Genomic DNA, 16,080 nt, shown 5'->3' with positions numbered 1-16,080 from the left:
GACTCTAAACCAGGGCATCCAAGAGTTAAATTCGGGGGCACGGCGGGAGTGGGGAGAGGAGATTCCCGGAGGAAACGCGCAGCCCTCAACGCACCCCAGCACTTCTCAGCCTGGGGAACCCTGTGACGCAGACCTAGCCGGGCGCCCCTCCGCCCGGGGAGTGGCCGGGCTCGGATTACAACAAAGGGGGCCGGAGGCCGGGCCTACCGCGGGGGCCGCCCTCGAGGAGGGGGTGGGCGCGGGGAGGGGTTTGCGCCCGGCTGGCTTTAAAAGCGCAAACCCGCGGCTGCAGCGCGCCACTTCCCAAATTTGGGGTTGTCCTGTGGGCTGTGTGTCGGAGAAGTCTGCGTGGCCCCTTGGCTCGGGAAAGGGGCACCGCAGCGACGGGCGCGGAGAGGGGCCACTGCGGGGAGCCCAGTACTAGTCCAGCCACAGCGCACCCCTCGACTAGGTAAGAGGCGCCCCGCGCCGCCCCTCCCACCGCGGGTCGCGGGAAAGCGGGAGCGTCGCCCCGGGACCTCGGCCCTGCTCAGGATGCTGGGGCCCTGGCTGCGGCGCCAGAGCCAGGGCTTCTGCTGGGGCGCTGCGGGGACGCGGGCCGCCCCGCCCAGCCCCGCCCGGCCGGGCCCGGGGAGGCGCCGCCGCGAGGGCGCGGGACCAGCGGAGCCCCGGTGCGCGCGGGGTGCTGGAGGGTGCGGCGCGAGGCCGGGCCAGAGAGCGCTGTGCGGTGGCCGCGGTCTGGCTTTTGAGACGTGCAGCTCCAGGGCGCCGGGATGTGGGCGCGCGGGCCGAGACGCTGCGACCCCCCAGCTCTAGCGCGAGGCCGGGGACCGCGGTTTCTGGTTAGCCTGCTGGAAAGGCTCGGATGGGCGCCGGGGCTCCCCGACCCCGGCGGGAGGAAAGGCGCGACCCGCGCGCCGGGAGTTCCTTGACCCCAAGTTTCTCCTGCTCGTCCGGGCCAGGGTCCGTCCTGTCCTGTGGAAATCGCCCAAGCGGCTCGGAGTGAGAAAGAACACGCGTCGGCGAAGCCAGGGGTCGTGCATTCCAGACAGCTCCGGCTAGAGCGAACTGCGGGCTGGGCGGAGAGTCCCCGGGTCCCGGTTCCTCCGGCTTTTACGCAGGCCCTTCGCCCACTGCGTCTGCTTTCTCCTAAGCTCAGATCTAGGAAGGGCAGCCCGCGGTGTAGCTGGCTGCGCGAGGTGACTGTCGCAGTAGCCAGCGTTGGGATAGAGAGATGGAAGGGGATAAGAGGTTCCTCTCTTTCCATCACTCCCCCACTCCTAATCAGAGGACGCAGGGGGCCCCCTGCGCTGCGATCGGAGCTCGAAGTCTGATAGAGGAGAGATACCACCACAGTCGGAGACCAGCCCCAAATCATTTTTATCTCCTACAGTCCAGGAACTGTGGAAACCTTACACAGTACAGTCCTTAACTTTTCAAAGAGGAGGAAAAGTGAAGCCTAGTCAGTGTGGGGAATCGAACCGCATCCTTTGCTCCAGAGCCCTCCCTTACCCACCACTACCTTGTCCCTCCTGGAGATCCCAAAGCCCATTTGTCGTCTCTGGGGAATCATTTGAGGCCTCTTGTGTGCTAAATGACCAGGGATGAGGCTTAGGGAGAAAGGCAAAGAGTTCATTTCCCAGGTGAGAGCCCACAGGGGCTCCGACTCACTGAACCCCTCCTTGAATACATTTTTTGGTCTTCTTCACCCCTTTGCCCTTTACTCTTCCAGTCCCTCCTCCTGGAGTGATCATCAAACCCATGGCAATGTATGGGGTCAAGACCGATCTGTCCTCTCTCCTCAGCCACTGTGTTTCCTTGTCATCCTGTGACTCTTGAGAAGTGACTGGGTCTACAGTCACTTGGCCATTCAGTAGCAAAGCTGAGTATGAAAGTTAGGTCTGAAGACAGAGCATACAGCTGTGCTACTTGTGGCCTGATGCGTCCCAGACCAGAGATCCTGCGAGGCCAGGACGCTTCCATGTATTATCTCCTTCCCTGCTGGGTGCCTTGCCTGGCCTCTGCTGGCCTTCCTCCCATTCCCTTGCCCTCTGACCTCCGGATGACCAATTTGGCAAGGCCTTGTAAGGGAAGCAGATTTTCTGTGCTCTGGACGTAATGGCCCAGTAAGCTGATTAATGTCCCGGAAAATTGTGCATTGTTTATTTAAATTTTTGATTCTGAAAAATTTCAAATATGCACTAGAGAGAGGGGTATAATGAATTCCCATGTATGTTTCACCAAGCTTCGGCGTTTACTGGCATTTCACCACACTTACATCATCAGGGGCCTTTTCTTTCTGCATTGAAATATTTTAAGAAAAGTCCATGACATCCTGTTATTTCATCGCCACCTCTTTCAATGTGATCGCTGAAGATATATAATTAAATATCTACGAGGCCACTTTACGCCCGAGAAAATGAACAAAAATTCGTCGGTATCTCCTATTACTCAGTCTGTATTAAAAGTTTCTCTCAATCTTCCCCCAAAATGTTCCTTTTATAGTTGACCTGAGTTTTGCAGATTATATTATTCCAGCTATTATTTCTTTCAAACCATTTTGCTACCCATTACAGTATTTGATTTCTACAATGTCTCACCAAACAGTAAGGGGGGTATTGTTAAATTCATTTTATGCTACTGAAACTTGAAAACAGTGTAGTTGTCTGGATGGCACAGGGTGGCATAGTTGGTGGCAGAGGTGGTCCACACCTTTACATACATAGCTGGGCCTCAATGCTTCTGGTATTTGCTACTTCTGGAACGGGGCTCCATTCTTGCTTCTTATACATCTGCTACCAGAAACCCCTGCCATACCATTTAGTAATTAACTGTTTGGCACTTGAGATAATAGAGGTGTCAAGTCAGGAAGCCTGTAGATTTCCTCTCCCAGCTTATTGTAAAACTCTAAGAAAGCAACTTGCTTCCCAAGGGCTGCAGGCTGCACTGTCTCAACGGGGGAATATTATTCTTTTGAGTTCTCTGGTTTCTTCACTTTGAAGTATGATGTCAGAAATGTCTGCAACTGGGATTCCCAGAGAAACAAAGTCCCCAGAAAGAAATTTGGTGGAGTACAAATCACCTCTCTTTGAATATCACCTGCTGTTTTGGCAGCTGGCGTCTCGTGCAGATGCTTCTGACCCCAGTGGCAGGGAAGGAGCAGAGGTACCCATTTCCCTTGAGGTTCGCTGTTATGGACAGCTTTGTGCTGCCTTTGTCTGGTGAGGACCTACCACAGCAGGGCATTTTGCTTTTAACATTGTTATTGTTTATGCTTATTTGCTTTTGCAATAAGGTGAGAAGATATTTTTATGTCTTGTTAGTAAGATTCACGCATTGGACCTCTCCTTCCTTGCCTGGCAGCGTGGGGAAGAGGATCTGTTGCTGGACTCCTAGGTTGTCTGTTGCTCTATTTGCTGCACACGCGTATGTCAGAGAAAGAACAGATTTCTCACGATACAGTCAGGGGCAGATAAATAGGCTGATGCAATTCCATTACCCAGCTGGAGGACCTCAAGAGCAGAACAGTGAGCTTAGTCCACACTGTTTTCTAACACCCATAAATTCTCTTCTGCCTTAGCCAACAGGCTGTCTCCATCAGGGCAGACTTTCTAAGTGGATCCACATCAGCAGCTGCAGTTGCAAAAGCATGATTGCCTCCTTGATTTTACAATTTTGGAAGCCTTGGGAAGTATATTTCCAATTCTTGGCGGCTGCCAGGCTTTAGAACACCAATTTGTGACTACCTTTGTGACCATTTCCTTCTAGAGAGTGCTTTTGAGGTCAGTATGCCTAGCAATCACACACTTTAGGATCTGAAATACTTCACTCCCTGCTCTGCTTGACTTCATTGTTTGTGCTGAGAAGCTGCTGTGATTCTGATAGGTTTTCCTTTATAGGTGATCTGTCTTTTCTCTCTTAACAGTTTTTAATATTCTATTCTTATGTTGGATTTCTGGGATAGTGATTATTATATGTCTGGGTGTGGTCTTATTTTGGATATGGCTATTTGGAGTTCTATATGCTTCACTGATCCTAATGTCAGTTTCCATTCTCATGTTTGGGAAATTTTCAGCTATTACTTCTCTAAATATCCTTTTGACATCCTTTGTGTTGTCCCCTTCTTTTTCATTTACCCCTATCAATATTATGTTGTTTTTCTTTGCATCATTTTGCAGCTGTTGAATTGTTGTTTCCTGATTCCTTGTTATTTTTAAAAGATCTTTCCTTTCCTGTTCACTAGCTGCAATCTGTCTTCAAGGTCTGAAATTCTTTTTTTTTTTTTTTAAATTTTATTTAAGGAGAAAAAGAAAAAAAACAGAAAAAGGGTACAAGTTATACAGAATTTCAGAAAAAATAAACAGTAAGAAATCACTAGTTAATAGATTACATATTGTCATCTTAGAAATAGTTGTTCAAGTTACAAAATTAAAACATATAAAGTGGACATTCAAACAGTGAGACTGCAAACAGTTCTGCTCAATAATCCAACAAAACTCAGTAATATGGTTATCTATCTTATACACTTAAATATACATGCAGTTATATGCTTTAGAGTACTTTCTTTTCCTCTCTTTTGTACAATGACAATTACACATTTTGGGTTTTATTACTCCTACAGTTCTTATTACTTTTTTTTTAAGAGAATAAAGCCAAATGTGATATAACAAAACACAGTCAGTCAAATCAAAAGAATAGACATAATACTTAATGTAAAAGCAAAATACAAGGTGATCAACAATGGTTACCATAATGCCTCTTGCTATCTTAAAAAGAATTGCCTATATCATCAGTTATAATAAAATTGAACAAAACAGTAAAGAACAAAACCAATAAAACCAAAACATTGGAGACATTACAGGACTTCAAAAGAAGATAATACTCAAACCAGAATGGACGTCATAATGAATCTTATTGTCTTCACAGTTGTTGCCTATACTCTCAAACTTGGTACTATCAAACCAAACAGAATAGAGGAAAATCAGTCAAAATAAGATGGTGAGAGCAATACAGGGTTTCAAATCAAGTTAATAGGAAATCAAAGTGAGTTACTATAATATGTCCTGCTATTTTTAATTTTTCCCTTAATTAAAAAGATAAAAATTAAAAAGTAAATAATAAAAAAGGCGGGGACTGAAATAAAAAAGGACATAACAACAAAAACAGCACAGGTCAAAACATAACAATTTAAGCAAAATAGTGTTTCACCACAAGATATCCCGACATAAAAGTAGTTACCATCGTGTCTCTTTCCTTGAAATCTTTGAGTATAACTTCGTATACCATAGCATCAAACATGTCAAGACAATGTAAAACCATTCAAGAGAATGACAATATTACAGGATATTTAGAATCAACTAACAGAAAATCAACAATGGTTTCTGTATAATCTCCTTGTCTATAAAAGTTTTTATTTATATTATCACATATAATAAAATCCAATAAGATACATGTTAAGGCTGATGGAGACAGAAGAACAAAAGCTTGATGAGACTTCAAAACAAGATGATATTAAATCAGCACTAGCTATCATGGTGTCTTGTTTTCTCCAAAATAGCTATTTCTACCATCCAACCTTCTCTGCCTCATTTCTGCTGAGCTCTTTTTCTGTCATTAGTTGTCAGTTTGTCTTCTTCAGTTTGCTTTCTGCTCCATTCATTGTGGCCTCTCTGCCACTGTTTCTGGAATCTTGGAAATTTTTTTTTTTAGAATGTCCTGCAGTATTCTCTGTAGAGTTGAATTGGTGGTTGCAAATTCCCTTAGTTCCTCTTTATCCTGGAAGCACCTTGTTTTTCTATCAATTTCTAGGGACAGTTGTGCAGGATATATCAATCTTGGCTGGAGGTTGTTATCTTTCAAAGCTTGAATTATTTCCCCCCATGCTCTTCGTGATTTGATGGTTTGTGCTGAGAAGTCTGCTGTAATTCTGATGGGTGTTCCCTTGTAAGTGATCTGTTTCTTGTCTCTGACGGCTTTTAATATTCTGTTCTTATATTGGATTTCTGGAATTTTGATTATTATATGCCTGAGTGTTGCTCTGTTTGGGTTGTAGGTGGTTGGGGTCCTGTATGCCTCATACATCTGAGTATCTTTACCTTTTGCTAAATTAGGGAAATTCTCCTGGATTATTTCTGTGAATAGCCTTTGTAGTTCATTTGTTTGTGTCCCTACTTCTTCTTTTACGTTCCTAATTCTTAAGTTATAGATCCTCTTATCATCTTCTAGCCTTTGTGTTATTGCTGTTTGTTTTCTTGTTATTTCTAAGAAGTTTTTCATTTCATGCTCCCACATTATAAATCTGTCCCCAGTTCAGATAATCTATCCTTCAATAGAGTTTTTAGTCTCCTCGTAATCTCTTTGAACCTGCTTCATGTTTTGAACCTTCTTCTACGTTTTCTCTATTTTCTCCATTAAACCATTCTCCCCTTTTTTTCTGTTCTTTCATTCCACCATCTGTTTTTTCTTGGGAGGTGCTTAGCATTTCTTTAACTATTCTACTTATAGCTTGCTTTACTCGGTTAAATACTTCACCTTTGAACTCATCTATGAGGTCCGGAGATATCGCTTTATTTCTATTGGTGCTATGCCTGATATTGCGTTTTTTCTGTCCTCATTCTCCTTTGCATTTACCTTTCCTGGATCAGTGTTCTCAGGATTGGGGACTGAGGATCCTTTCTTGTTGCTCCCTCTTCCCATACTTTTTGTTTTTTCCATACAAGTGTATATAGGAGGCCCAGTTTCGTTTTTTTTCCAATTACAGTTTGTTTGAATCTGCCAGCTAGATGTTCCCGCACACTGCAGTGTACTAGGGAGACACAGACCTGGGCAGCCTATGTTGGGCCCACCCCTCCAGGTCAACCTACTAAAGGCTTCACTCCTAGGGTACACCGCCAGGTGCTGGGACCTGGTTTGGGCTAGCCTATTGGGTCTTAGTCCATGGCATCTCCCAGGCCAAGCACTCCCCACCAATCCCGCTTGAGAGGGGAATATGGGACTAAAGTCACTGCAGAGTCTTGTTCTGGCTAATCTGCTCGGTCCCAGAATGTCCTCTGTTGGAGCCTCCTAGTCTATGGAAGGGTCCCCATTCCTCTCACTCACCGCAGGTTGATGCAGGGCTCCCCACCAGTCCTGCTCTCAACTCCGTTTGCCGATTCCTGCTCTGAGAGCTTTCACAGTCTGTCCCTGCCATGCCGATTCAGACGCAGCAGTAGTGGCAGGAAATTCAAATCGAGGTTTCCAGAAGGGCAGGTTCTACTTTCTGTGCTGAGATTTTATCTGTTCTGCTTATAGCACCGGGATTGCATTTCCAGTTGGCTTCTCTCAGCTTAGTTTGTTCCTGGGTCAGCAGGGTATATCTCCCCTTGCTTAGGACTCCTCACACTGCACCATTCCTAGATTTTAAGCTGGCTGTCTCAGAGAGCCTCCATAGCTGCTGTTTTCTATCTGCCATGTTCTTCTGGAAGTCCCAAAGTCTGAAATTCTATCTTCACTTTCATTGAGGTGGTTTTGACAACTTTCAATGGAATTTTTTATTTCCTGTATATCTCTTTGAATCTGTTTCATGTGTTCTGTTTGATTCTTATATTGTTTGGGGATTCTATCTTTTTGTTTTGTTCCTCTAATTTTTTTTTTAACTGTGTCTTCTTTAGATGCGTTCAGCATCTCTTTCATTACTTTTATCATTTCTTCTGGGAGATTATTTCTAGTTTGAATTCCTTTAAAGCTTCCTGGAGTTGCTTCTTTATTTCAGTTGCTATTATTTCAGGTGTATGGCATATATTTTCTTCTGTATACATAGCTTCTAAGCTTTCTTGGGATGGGCTGGAGGTTTGAGATTGCGTTTTGGTCTTTCATTTTGTCATTTTTTCTATATTTCCATGTTATTCCAATGCTTCCCCTTGCCTCTGGCTACCCAGTTCCCCAGACTGAGAGAGGGTCACTGGGGGTGGTGCAGGCAAGCTGAAAACCTACGGAGCTGGAGCCTGTTGAGTGTGGTGGGAAGCTGGGCAGTTTCTTGACCACTGGGAGGGATGATCTTAAACTCCTGGGGCTTGGGATGGTGTGCAGACACTCACCTCCAACTGCCCTGTTCCCCTGATTGAGAGAGGATCACTGGGGGTTATGCAGGCAGGCCTAAGACCTGCAGAGCCAGAAGAGCCAGAGCAGGTCCTAGCAATCACACTCTGCTGGGCTGTGAACTCTCAGTTGAAGTGGCTACAGCCCAGCCTGCCCCAGGGCTACAAAAACAGCAAGGATAGCAGTTAAAAGTTAGAAAGGGGATCCAGTGATTGTCCACAGAGACGCAGCAGCAACACCAGATGTAGCACCCAACAAAAATTTTCAGTATTCCATTTTACCTAACTTCCCATCCTAGCAACCCTGCAGATGCATTCTTAGCCTCAAGCACCCTGTGTGCTCAGCAGCGGAGGCAGCCTGGCCTGGTGTGTTCCTTGGCCTCTCACATGCTGCAAGAGCAAAGGCTTTCATACCAGAACCACCTTTTCAGAATAGCCCTTGTTTCAGGAGGAGAAAGTGTGATGGTAACAGTTTATACGTATAAGGTACCTGTCTAGACCTCTAAGAAGTATTTTGCATTTTCCTTGGAGGAAACAATTTTATCAGGCAAGTTACATTTGGAAAAGAAAGACAGAGCAAGAACAGTTTTAGTGGGTAATGAGGATGTGGTTAACATCACAGCTGATTACAAATTCTTAACCTAGGCTTTTGGAGCCCTGTAGCTCTTGGATACTTTAGTATTTTATGTGGTTGTTGTTAATTGGTCTCCCTGTGTCTTCAGGTTCTGCATTTGCATATTCAACCAAGTGCAGATTGAAACTCAAATTTTATTTTGAAAATTTCCCAAAAGCACAGTTTCAGTTTGCCATACACTGAGTACTATGTAGTACTCTGTACTGAGTACTCTGCGTGTAAATGTAGGGACATGCGAGTATGGTATTAGGTACTGTTAGTCATCTAGAGATGATTTAAAGTGTATGGATGCATGCATGTAGTCTTATGCAGATACTGTGCCATTTTACACAGGGAGAAGAGATGCAAAGATTTTGGTAATGGGGGCCCTGGAACTCACTCCCTATCAATACTGGGGGCCGCTATCTGTCATGTGCAAATGCCAATGCGTTCTCTATTGAGCTTTTTCATTGGCAGGATTCACGCCAGACAGACACATATAGCTGCTCCTGTATACAGGAGGTACTGGGAAATAGCACCTGTGTGTTCTCCTTGATTCTCCTAGATGACCAGCTTAACACTGTGAACAGCTTAATTGGCAGTTGTATTTGGGGGAACTAGAACCAAATCTCAGTGCCTTGGCACTGAACTACACCTCCTTTTGTTTTGGTTTTTGTTTTGTTTTTGGAGACAGAGTCTTGCTAAACTGCCCAGGCTGAGCTCCAGTTTGTGATTCTCCTGCCTCATCCTCCCAGAGCACTGGAAATATAGACATTGTGCCACCACACCCTGCCGCACTTTTTCATAACGCCTTTGGACTTGGACCCAGGAAATTCTCCCACGCGTCCTTGTCCTGATTTCTTATTAGTGGCTCTGGATAAACCTAGCACAGCTTCTCAGAGGGGCTGCAGAATACAAAGACCTAGTAAGAAAGACAGTTTTCTAAATAACTTTCTAAAACTTCTTTGACCGAATACAAATATTGAAATAAAGCACAATGTTAAGCTTTTTTTAAAGAACAGTGTATATCGGTAAAATGATATCGAACCAAAGTGTGCACCAGGATAAACATTTCTGTTGCACTGGTTTTTATTGTGAATATACAGAGCAGAAAATTTACCACTTTAACCACTTTTGAATGCACAGTTTAGTGGCGCTCGGTACACTCCCCTTGTTATACCTCCATTACCACTGTCCATCTGCATAGCTTCCTTACCTCCCAAAAGGCAAATGTGTAAGCATTCTACACCTATTTGCCATTTCCCCATCCACTGCCACCATTCTACTTTGTCTTGGTGGGTTGGACTGCCTTAGCTACCTCGTATAAAGGGGGTTTTGCAGTGTTTCTGCTTTTGTGACTGGTTTATGTCACTTAGCATAATGTCTTCCAGGTTCTTCGCAGTGTAGCATTAGTCATAATGTCCTGGCTCTGAAGGCTGAATAGTATTCCATTGTGCACATGTGCCACATCTGGTTTATCTATGCATCCGTCACCGGGTGTTTGGAAATAGCACTGCTGTGAACATTAGTGCACAAATACTTGTTATGCATGAACTTCTGCGAAGTCTGCCTGTTGTTATAAGTAGAACCTAGATGAAGAACACCAGCAAACCATTAGTTTAAGCGTAAAGCACTAGTGTCAAAGGCATTTTAGTCCCACATAGGACTACCTCAGCTATACCTTGAGGCCTGGGGCTTGGATATTCACGTGCTCTGTCATGTCAGGGCTGGGAAGAGATGTTTGAGAGCCACAGTCTATAATGCAGAAGTCCTCCGGATTTGGCTTGAGTTTCTTCCTATAAGAAGGAAGCACAACACATGTGGGTCGTAGGTGGCCTTCTTGGATGTGACTACCTTTTGGCAAAGGTGTTTAGATCCACAAGAGAATTCCTGTCCAGCTCTTATTGGAGCATTGGTCATCACAGAATCCTTGGGTCCCCTCCTGCCTTCCTGCCCTCCTGCCTTCCTGTCTCCCTTCCCTTCCTCCCCCTTTCCTCCTACTTGGTCTTCCTGCATGCTCTTCTGACCTAAAATGATTTGTTGGTGACTCCCTGCATGCGAGGCACCCTTCCTATCACTGTTGTGGGAGACACAGGAACAAGTGAGACATGATATTTGATAGATGCATTAAAAATAAGGCTTCAGTCATATTCTTATGCCTGGCAAGCACCCCCATGGTACCCACCTAGTGCCAGCAGCATCCCCAGGATGCTGGCCAAGCATTGGTAGAGTTTGGGCTGGAGACAGCATGGAGTATGGAAAGGAAGAAGCCTGGATTCCATTAGGCTCCCTGAACTTGGAATTACTGCATGTGTGTGTGCCCATAACCACGTCAAAAGCCGACTGTAAACCATGTTGCAATTGCCTGGAATTCATGTGCTCAAAGCATTCTGCTCAACATGCACAGGAACCACATTAGTGACCAAGAAGAAAAAGCTAAATTTCAGACAACAGTGAAACCTTGTGGGATTGCTAATCCTTTTCAGTTTTCCCAAATTGCTGTTCTTCAGGTGGTTTTGTCCTATTTTGCTTTGTTTAGGCGGCTTCAAACTCACCATCCTCCTGCCTCAGCTTCCTGAGTAGCTGGGATTACCATGTGTGCCAACACCCCCAATCAAGTGTGCTTTTTCTTCCTGGCAGCCCTCAGAGCCACCACCTTTTCTACTGCTGTCCGTCACCCATGGTCCCAGTGTCATGGCACTTTGTGATGTATCTCATGATGTCACCCCCCCCTCCCTGCACCCTGAGAGTTAGCATCATCTTGCAACTGGCTGTTTTCTCCGAGCTGAATCCATGCAAAACCATTCTCTTTCTAGGGCAAAGGCTATGAACTTTGTCAGTGAAGAACAGTATGGCAGTCTTTTTATACCCTTCATGACTGGCGTGTCTTTGTAGTGAGCAGTTCTACTGTTTTTGTGCTAAAGTAGCCACAGATAAGTGGTAAAGGCAGGAGTATGGCTGTGTTCCAGGAAACTTTAGCCGCAGATTTCGCCCTCCAGATTGCTTTCTTAATGCCATTTTTTGCATTGTTCATTGAAAGTATATAAGAACAGTGAATTTTTGTATATTGATTGTGTATCCTGGTGCCTCAATGAACTCATCCATTCTAATGGTTTCCTAGATTTCTCAGGATTATTTTAGTGTGCATAGGTGTTCATGAGTTGGATATGTAGTGCTGTGAAACGGAATGTCACATCCAAAGACAGACAGGGCGAGCGCAGTGGAGCCAGCTGGCACTCAGTCGGGGGTGACTAGAGCTCCACATAGCAGGTCAAGGCTGCATGGAGCCGTGCCATGTCTGGAGACGCAGTACAGAGGTTAGAACCATTCCTGGTAGGAGGAGGCCTGTGATCAGCACCAGGACTGTTCAGTCTTACAGGTAGCTAGGCAAGTCTGCCCGCTTGGTTGGAGTAAGACCTGTCAGGTCTCTGATTGTGTGCCACTGCCCTGTGGATGCCGGGGTCACCTAAGGGTGATCACTGGGGACCCAGTACCAGATGGCATTGTGCAGCTGAGCCCAGCCAGCTCCCTGGATGTGGTGGTTGGTGCCTGTTGCCAACAGGAGCCAGCTGTGCCATGGGCGGCAGAATCCTAGGTGTTGGGCTCATAAGCATGAGCACAGCACTGGTCCCCCACTTCCTTTCGGCGTCAGACACGCTGAAGATGGGGCTGTGGTCTCTGTGGCAGCTGCGCCTTCTGTCACAGGCCCTCTGGCCTTGCCGCTCATCCAGGGAGCTCAGACCTGAAGAACTGACTTTTGACCTGGGCTGCATTACTCAGATGAGAGCTTGGCTCAGCAGCTCCTGAGAGCAAAGAATGTCCAAGTCAGTTGAGGTGAGTCCGGCTGTAATGGCCAGGCCCTATGTAAGGCACAAGGCAAGCTAAGCAGGGAGCTTGGAGGGGATGTCACTGAGGGGCTGAGCTAATCTGTCATCTCAGAAAACTAGTGTGTGCATCTCACCAGCGCAGGGCTCCCACCATTTCCCACCCACTTTGCCCCTCTGACCCCCAACTCCCAATTCTGAACCCCTCCCTGCCTGTGTCTGTGCCCTTGACTCTCCTCCTCCAGGAACTGGGTGCAGTGTGCCCCAACCCTGCAAAACTGCCCTCTTTAAGCAATTACTATAATGCTCCCCCAGTGGGTATACCATTGCTGTCTTTTTTTGTGTGTGTGTGGTACCAGGGATTGAACTCATGACCTGGAGCTTGCCAGGCAGGCGCTTCCACAACTGAGCTAAATCCCCAGCCCTCCTTACTGTCTTTTGAGAACTGCAACATCTCCTTGCAGGTGGCCCAGAAACTCAAGACAATGTGGTTCTCATGTGAGTTCTAAGAAACTGTGTATATGTGCGTGTGCATTTGCGTGTGTGTGTGTTGCCCCCTGGATTTTGTCCAGATTGTTCCCGATCCTGAATTAAACCAGTTATCACCTGCTGAGCAGTGTTATTAACCAGCCACTGTATCAGGTGCTTTCACCTCTTAGGTAATCCCCAGAGCTCATCGTTCCTCCATTTGGAATCTGAGGGCCCTCTCAGATGTTGGTGCCATGGTCTTCTAGTTATTACATGTTAGCCTATCGTCAAGACACGTTTCCACTTTTCTTAGCAGCTGAGGGCTGGGTAAATTGAACCCAATGGTCACCATTTTTATAATCGGTCTCTGCCTTGCCTAAAGCACTCACTGAGGATTTTCTCTGTCCTTTCTCTATGAGCTGCATGTTGGAGAGATGAGATGTGTCTCTTACGGACATGACATATATTTGGCTTTTGCTTTCCAATCCAACTCAAGAGTCTCCTGTAGACACATTTCAAAGTGTTTCAGAGCTTACCTTCAGCTTCTCCAGGAGACAGCCTGCTCAAGATGAAATTCCACACAGAGCTGAGGTGGGCTGTGGGAATCCTGATTGGTCACAGCAAATCATGCCAACAAAGGCCTCTTTCTGGAAGCTGAAAAATATTCAGCGTTGTATGCCTACCTTCTTACCACTCCACTGTGCCCTCAGTATTCCTGCCCTGTGGCCAGAAATAGATGGGACTGAGCGGAATCCGTGGATGGGGGCCAAACTTACCAGACCTGGCCAAGCAAGGTGTCAGAGTCTCCATTCTTGTCTGCAGTGGTTGAGAAGGGCTGCCTGTCCCCCACCAAGTCCTCTGAGTCACCCCATTCCCCCAGGACAGTCTCTTTCCACCAAGGAATGTGTTCTATGTGGCCAGAGGCAGCTGGGACCGCTGCTCTGTGGGACACTGCCGGCTTTGAGCAGGAACCATTCACCACTCCCCCCCTCCCACCCGGTTGGTCTCAGCAGGAATCCCAGGCAGGGGGTCGCCCCAGTCCCACCCCATCCCAAACCTGAATGCTGGCATCCGGCAGAGAGGTCAAGTGGAACATTCGTCAGGGTGAGAGAATGCAGCAAAGCTCCGGCCTCTGTTCTAAGCCTGCATCCTGGGAAGTGTGGGCACTGCCCCTGCTGAGAAGGGGCATGGCTGGTTGCCCTGCTCTCCACACTGGGGCCAGACAGGACCATTACAGGAAGCACCAGGGCCTGAGAAGTGAAGCAAGTGCTGGGAGCAGGGAGTCATCTGCCTGCCCACCAGGGGAGCCCCAGGCCTGTCGCACGCAGTGGGGGTGCTGCTGTAGGAAAGTCCTAGGCCCAGACACTCACTCTGGGGGAGGGGACAGTTACAAGGATCAGATGAGGACCATGTTGGGTAACAGCAGTTTTACAAGCCAAAAACCCAACAGCCAAATACAGCTGTAAGTTTATAATATGATTGCACTTCCCTACCTGTGGATATCTAGACATTCAAACAACTGGTCCATCACATGAGAAATTATCTGAATGGTTGCTGTACAGTTGATGCCAGTGCTGAGAGGTGACATTTTGGGTTCTTGTCAAAGCCGAATGCCCAGTTTGCTTTTTGGAAAGTACTGTTAGGCAGGTGAGTTCCACATCATAGAATGCTTTTCACTGGCAGATAATGAAATGATTTAAAAGGAATTGCTTTTGGAGAAAGAAAAGAATTTGAACAGCCCCAAAGAAATCTCAGTACTCAAGAGTTCCCGAGCAGCCCTTTCATGCTCCTCCCTAGGCTGAGTCAGAGTCACCTGCAAAAGCACCCTGGGGAACTCTACTTGTACATTTCCCCCCTTTTCCTCTTAGAGTCCTGTTGGGTCAAAATTACCTAACACTTCATAAAGATTTTCATGTCTTCATCTATTATCTATACAGTGCCGTTGCTGGAGTTAGAAATTAGGGATTCTGGGATGGACTGAAAAGATCCTGCAGTGGCAAATGAGGGCCAAAGATTTCCTGCCATGTGTGGTGTTTGTCAGACAATTGATAAACACCCAGAGGCCAGAATGCGATCAAGGTCAAGAACCTCTTTCCCTCTGATCTGGTCTTTACTCCAACCCCAGCAAGCCCAGGAAACACTGCCTTAAAAGCCCCATCACAGATTCCCTGAGGCTCCTAACACACAGGACTAGTGCAGGTTAGCACGCACCTAGTTTATACAGCGTATGTGGAGACCTATTTTTTTGGGTAATTAAGCACTTCACCAATGGTCTATTCTGTGATGTGCATTGCTAGTTCAGCAATGTGCTAGAAGCTGGAGCCCAAAGGAAATGCCTGGCTCATTGTTGGGAGTCCTTGGTCCTCCAGGAGACAGTTGGGTAAATGGTTAGACCTTGGTTAGACACAGCCCACTGTGCTAGCAAGCTAGGCCTCAACCAGCTGTGTAGCTGGCCCTGGAAGAGCCTGCCCAGAATCTAGCAGACAGCGCTTGTTTGAATCAAGAGACATCAGCTGATGATTTTTTGGCTGCATCCTATAGGCCAAGAGCTTGAGAAAGATGATCTTTGATTTTTACAACAGCCCTAAAGTAAAGGTGCTCTGTGTTTTCCCTTTAAAAAGCTTTTCTTAAGTTTATGTTGTTTCTGTTTTATAGAAGAAATTCTGCGACTTAGAAAACCAAGTTGTGCTTAAGTATCAATAACTTTTATTTTATTTTATTTTTTTGCTTCTCCAGATCTTTCTCTCCCTTTCTTCCTTTCTCTTCTTTCTCTTTCTTCCTTCCTTTCTTTTCTTTTGTTTCCTTCTCTTTTCTTTTTTTTTTTTTTTTAATTTTGATACAAAGTCTTGCTAAATCACCCAGTTGCCTGGGCTGGGCTCCAACTTCTGATCCTTCTGCTTCAGCTTCTACACTCAACTAGAACATCTCTAGAAATGTCTAGAAGTAGTAGACATGCAGTCTGAACCCAGTTCCGCGTGACTCTAACACACTAGTTCCATCCGGCTGCACTGGGAAGGGGTGCACAACTGGGCGGGTGGTCACTGCACACAGGCAGTGAGGCTGTGCAAGGACTTGGAGAAGGCGTGCTGACTGCAGCTGA

The 16,080-nt window shown here is 46.4% G+C and overlaps 1 protein-coding gene across 1 annotated transcript in view; it reads left to right on the top strand.

Annotated features, from left to right (window-relative positions):
• Positions 1–271: 271 nt before the first annotated feature.
• The window catches only part of Loxl2 (lysyl oxidase like 2), an 80,452-nt gene continuing 64,643 nt past the window's right edge, over positions 272–16,080 (top strand). The window contains exon 1 of the mRNA XM_003479664.5: positions 272–451. The gene's annotated coding sequence lies outside the window, so the exon portion shown is untranslated. The remainder of the gene's footprint in view (positions 452–16,080) is intronic.

This window comes from Cavia porcellus, unplaced genomic scaffold, assembly GCF_034190915.1.
Source record: "Cavia porcellus strain 051 isolate PalLab524CR breed Dunkin Hartley unplaced genomic scaffold, mCavPor4.1 scaffold_24, whole genome shotgun sequence".
Taxonomy (NCBI): domain Eukaryota; kingdom Metazoa; phylum Chordata; class Mammalia; order Rodentia; family Caviidae; genus Cavia; species Cavia porcellus.
Note: the sequence above shows the minus strand (reverse complement) of the source record. Positions and strands in the feature narration are given on the sequence as shown.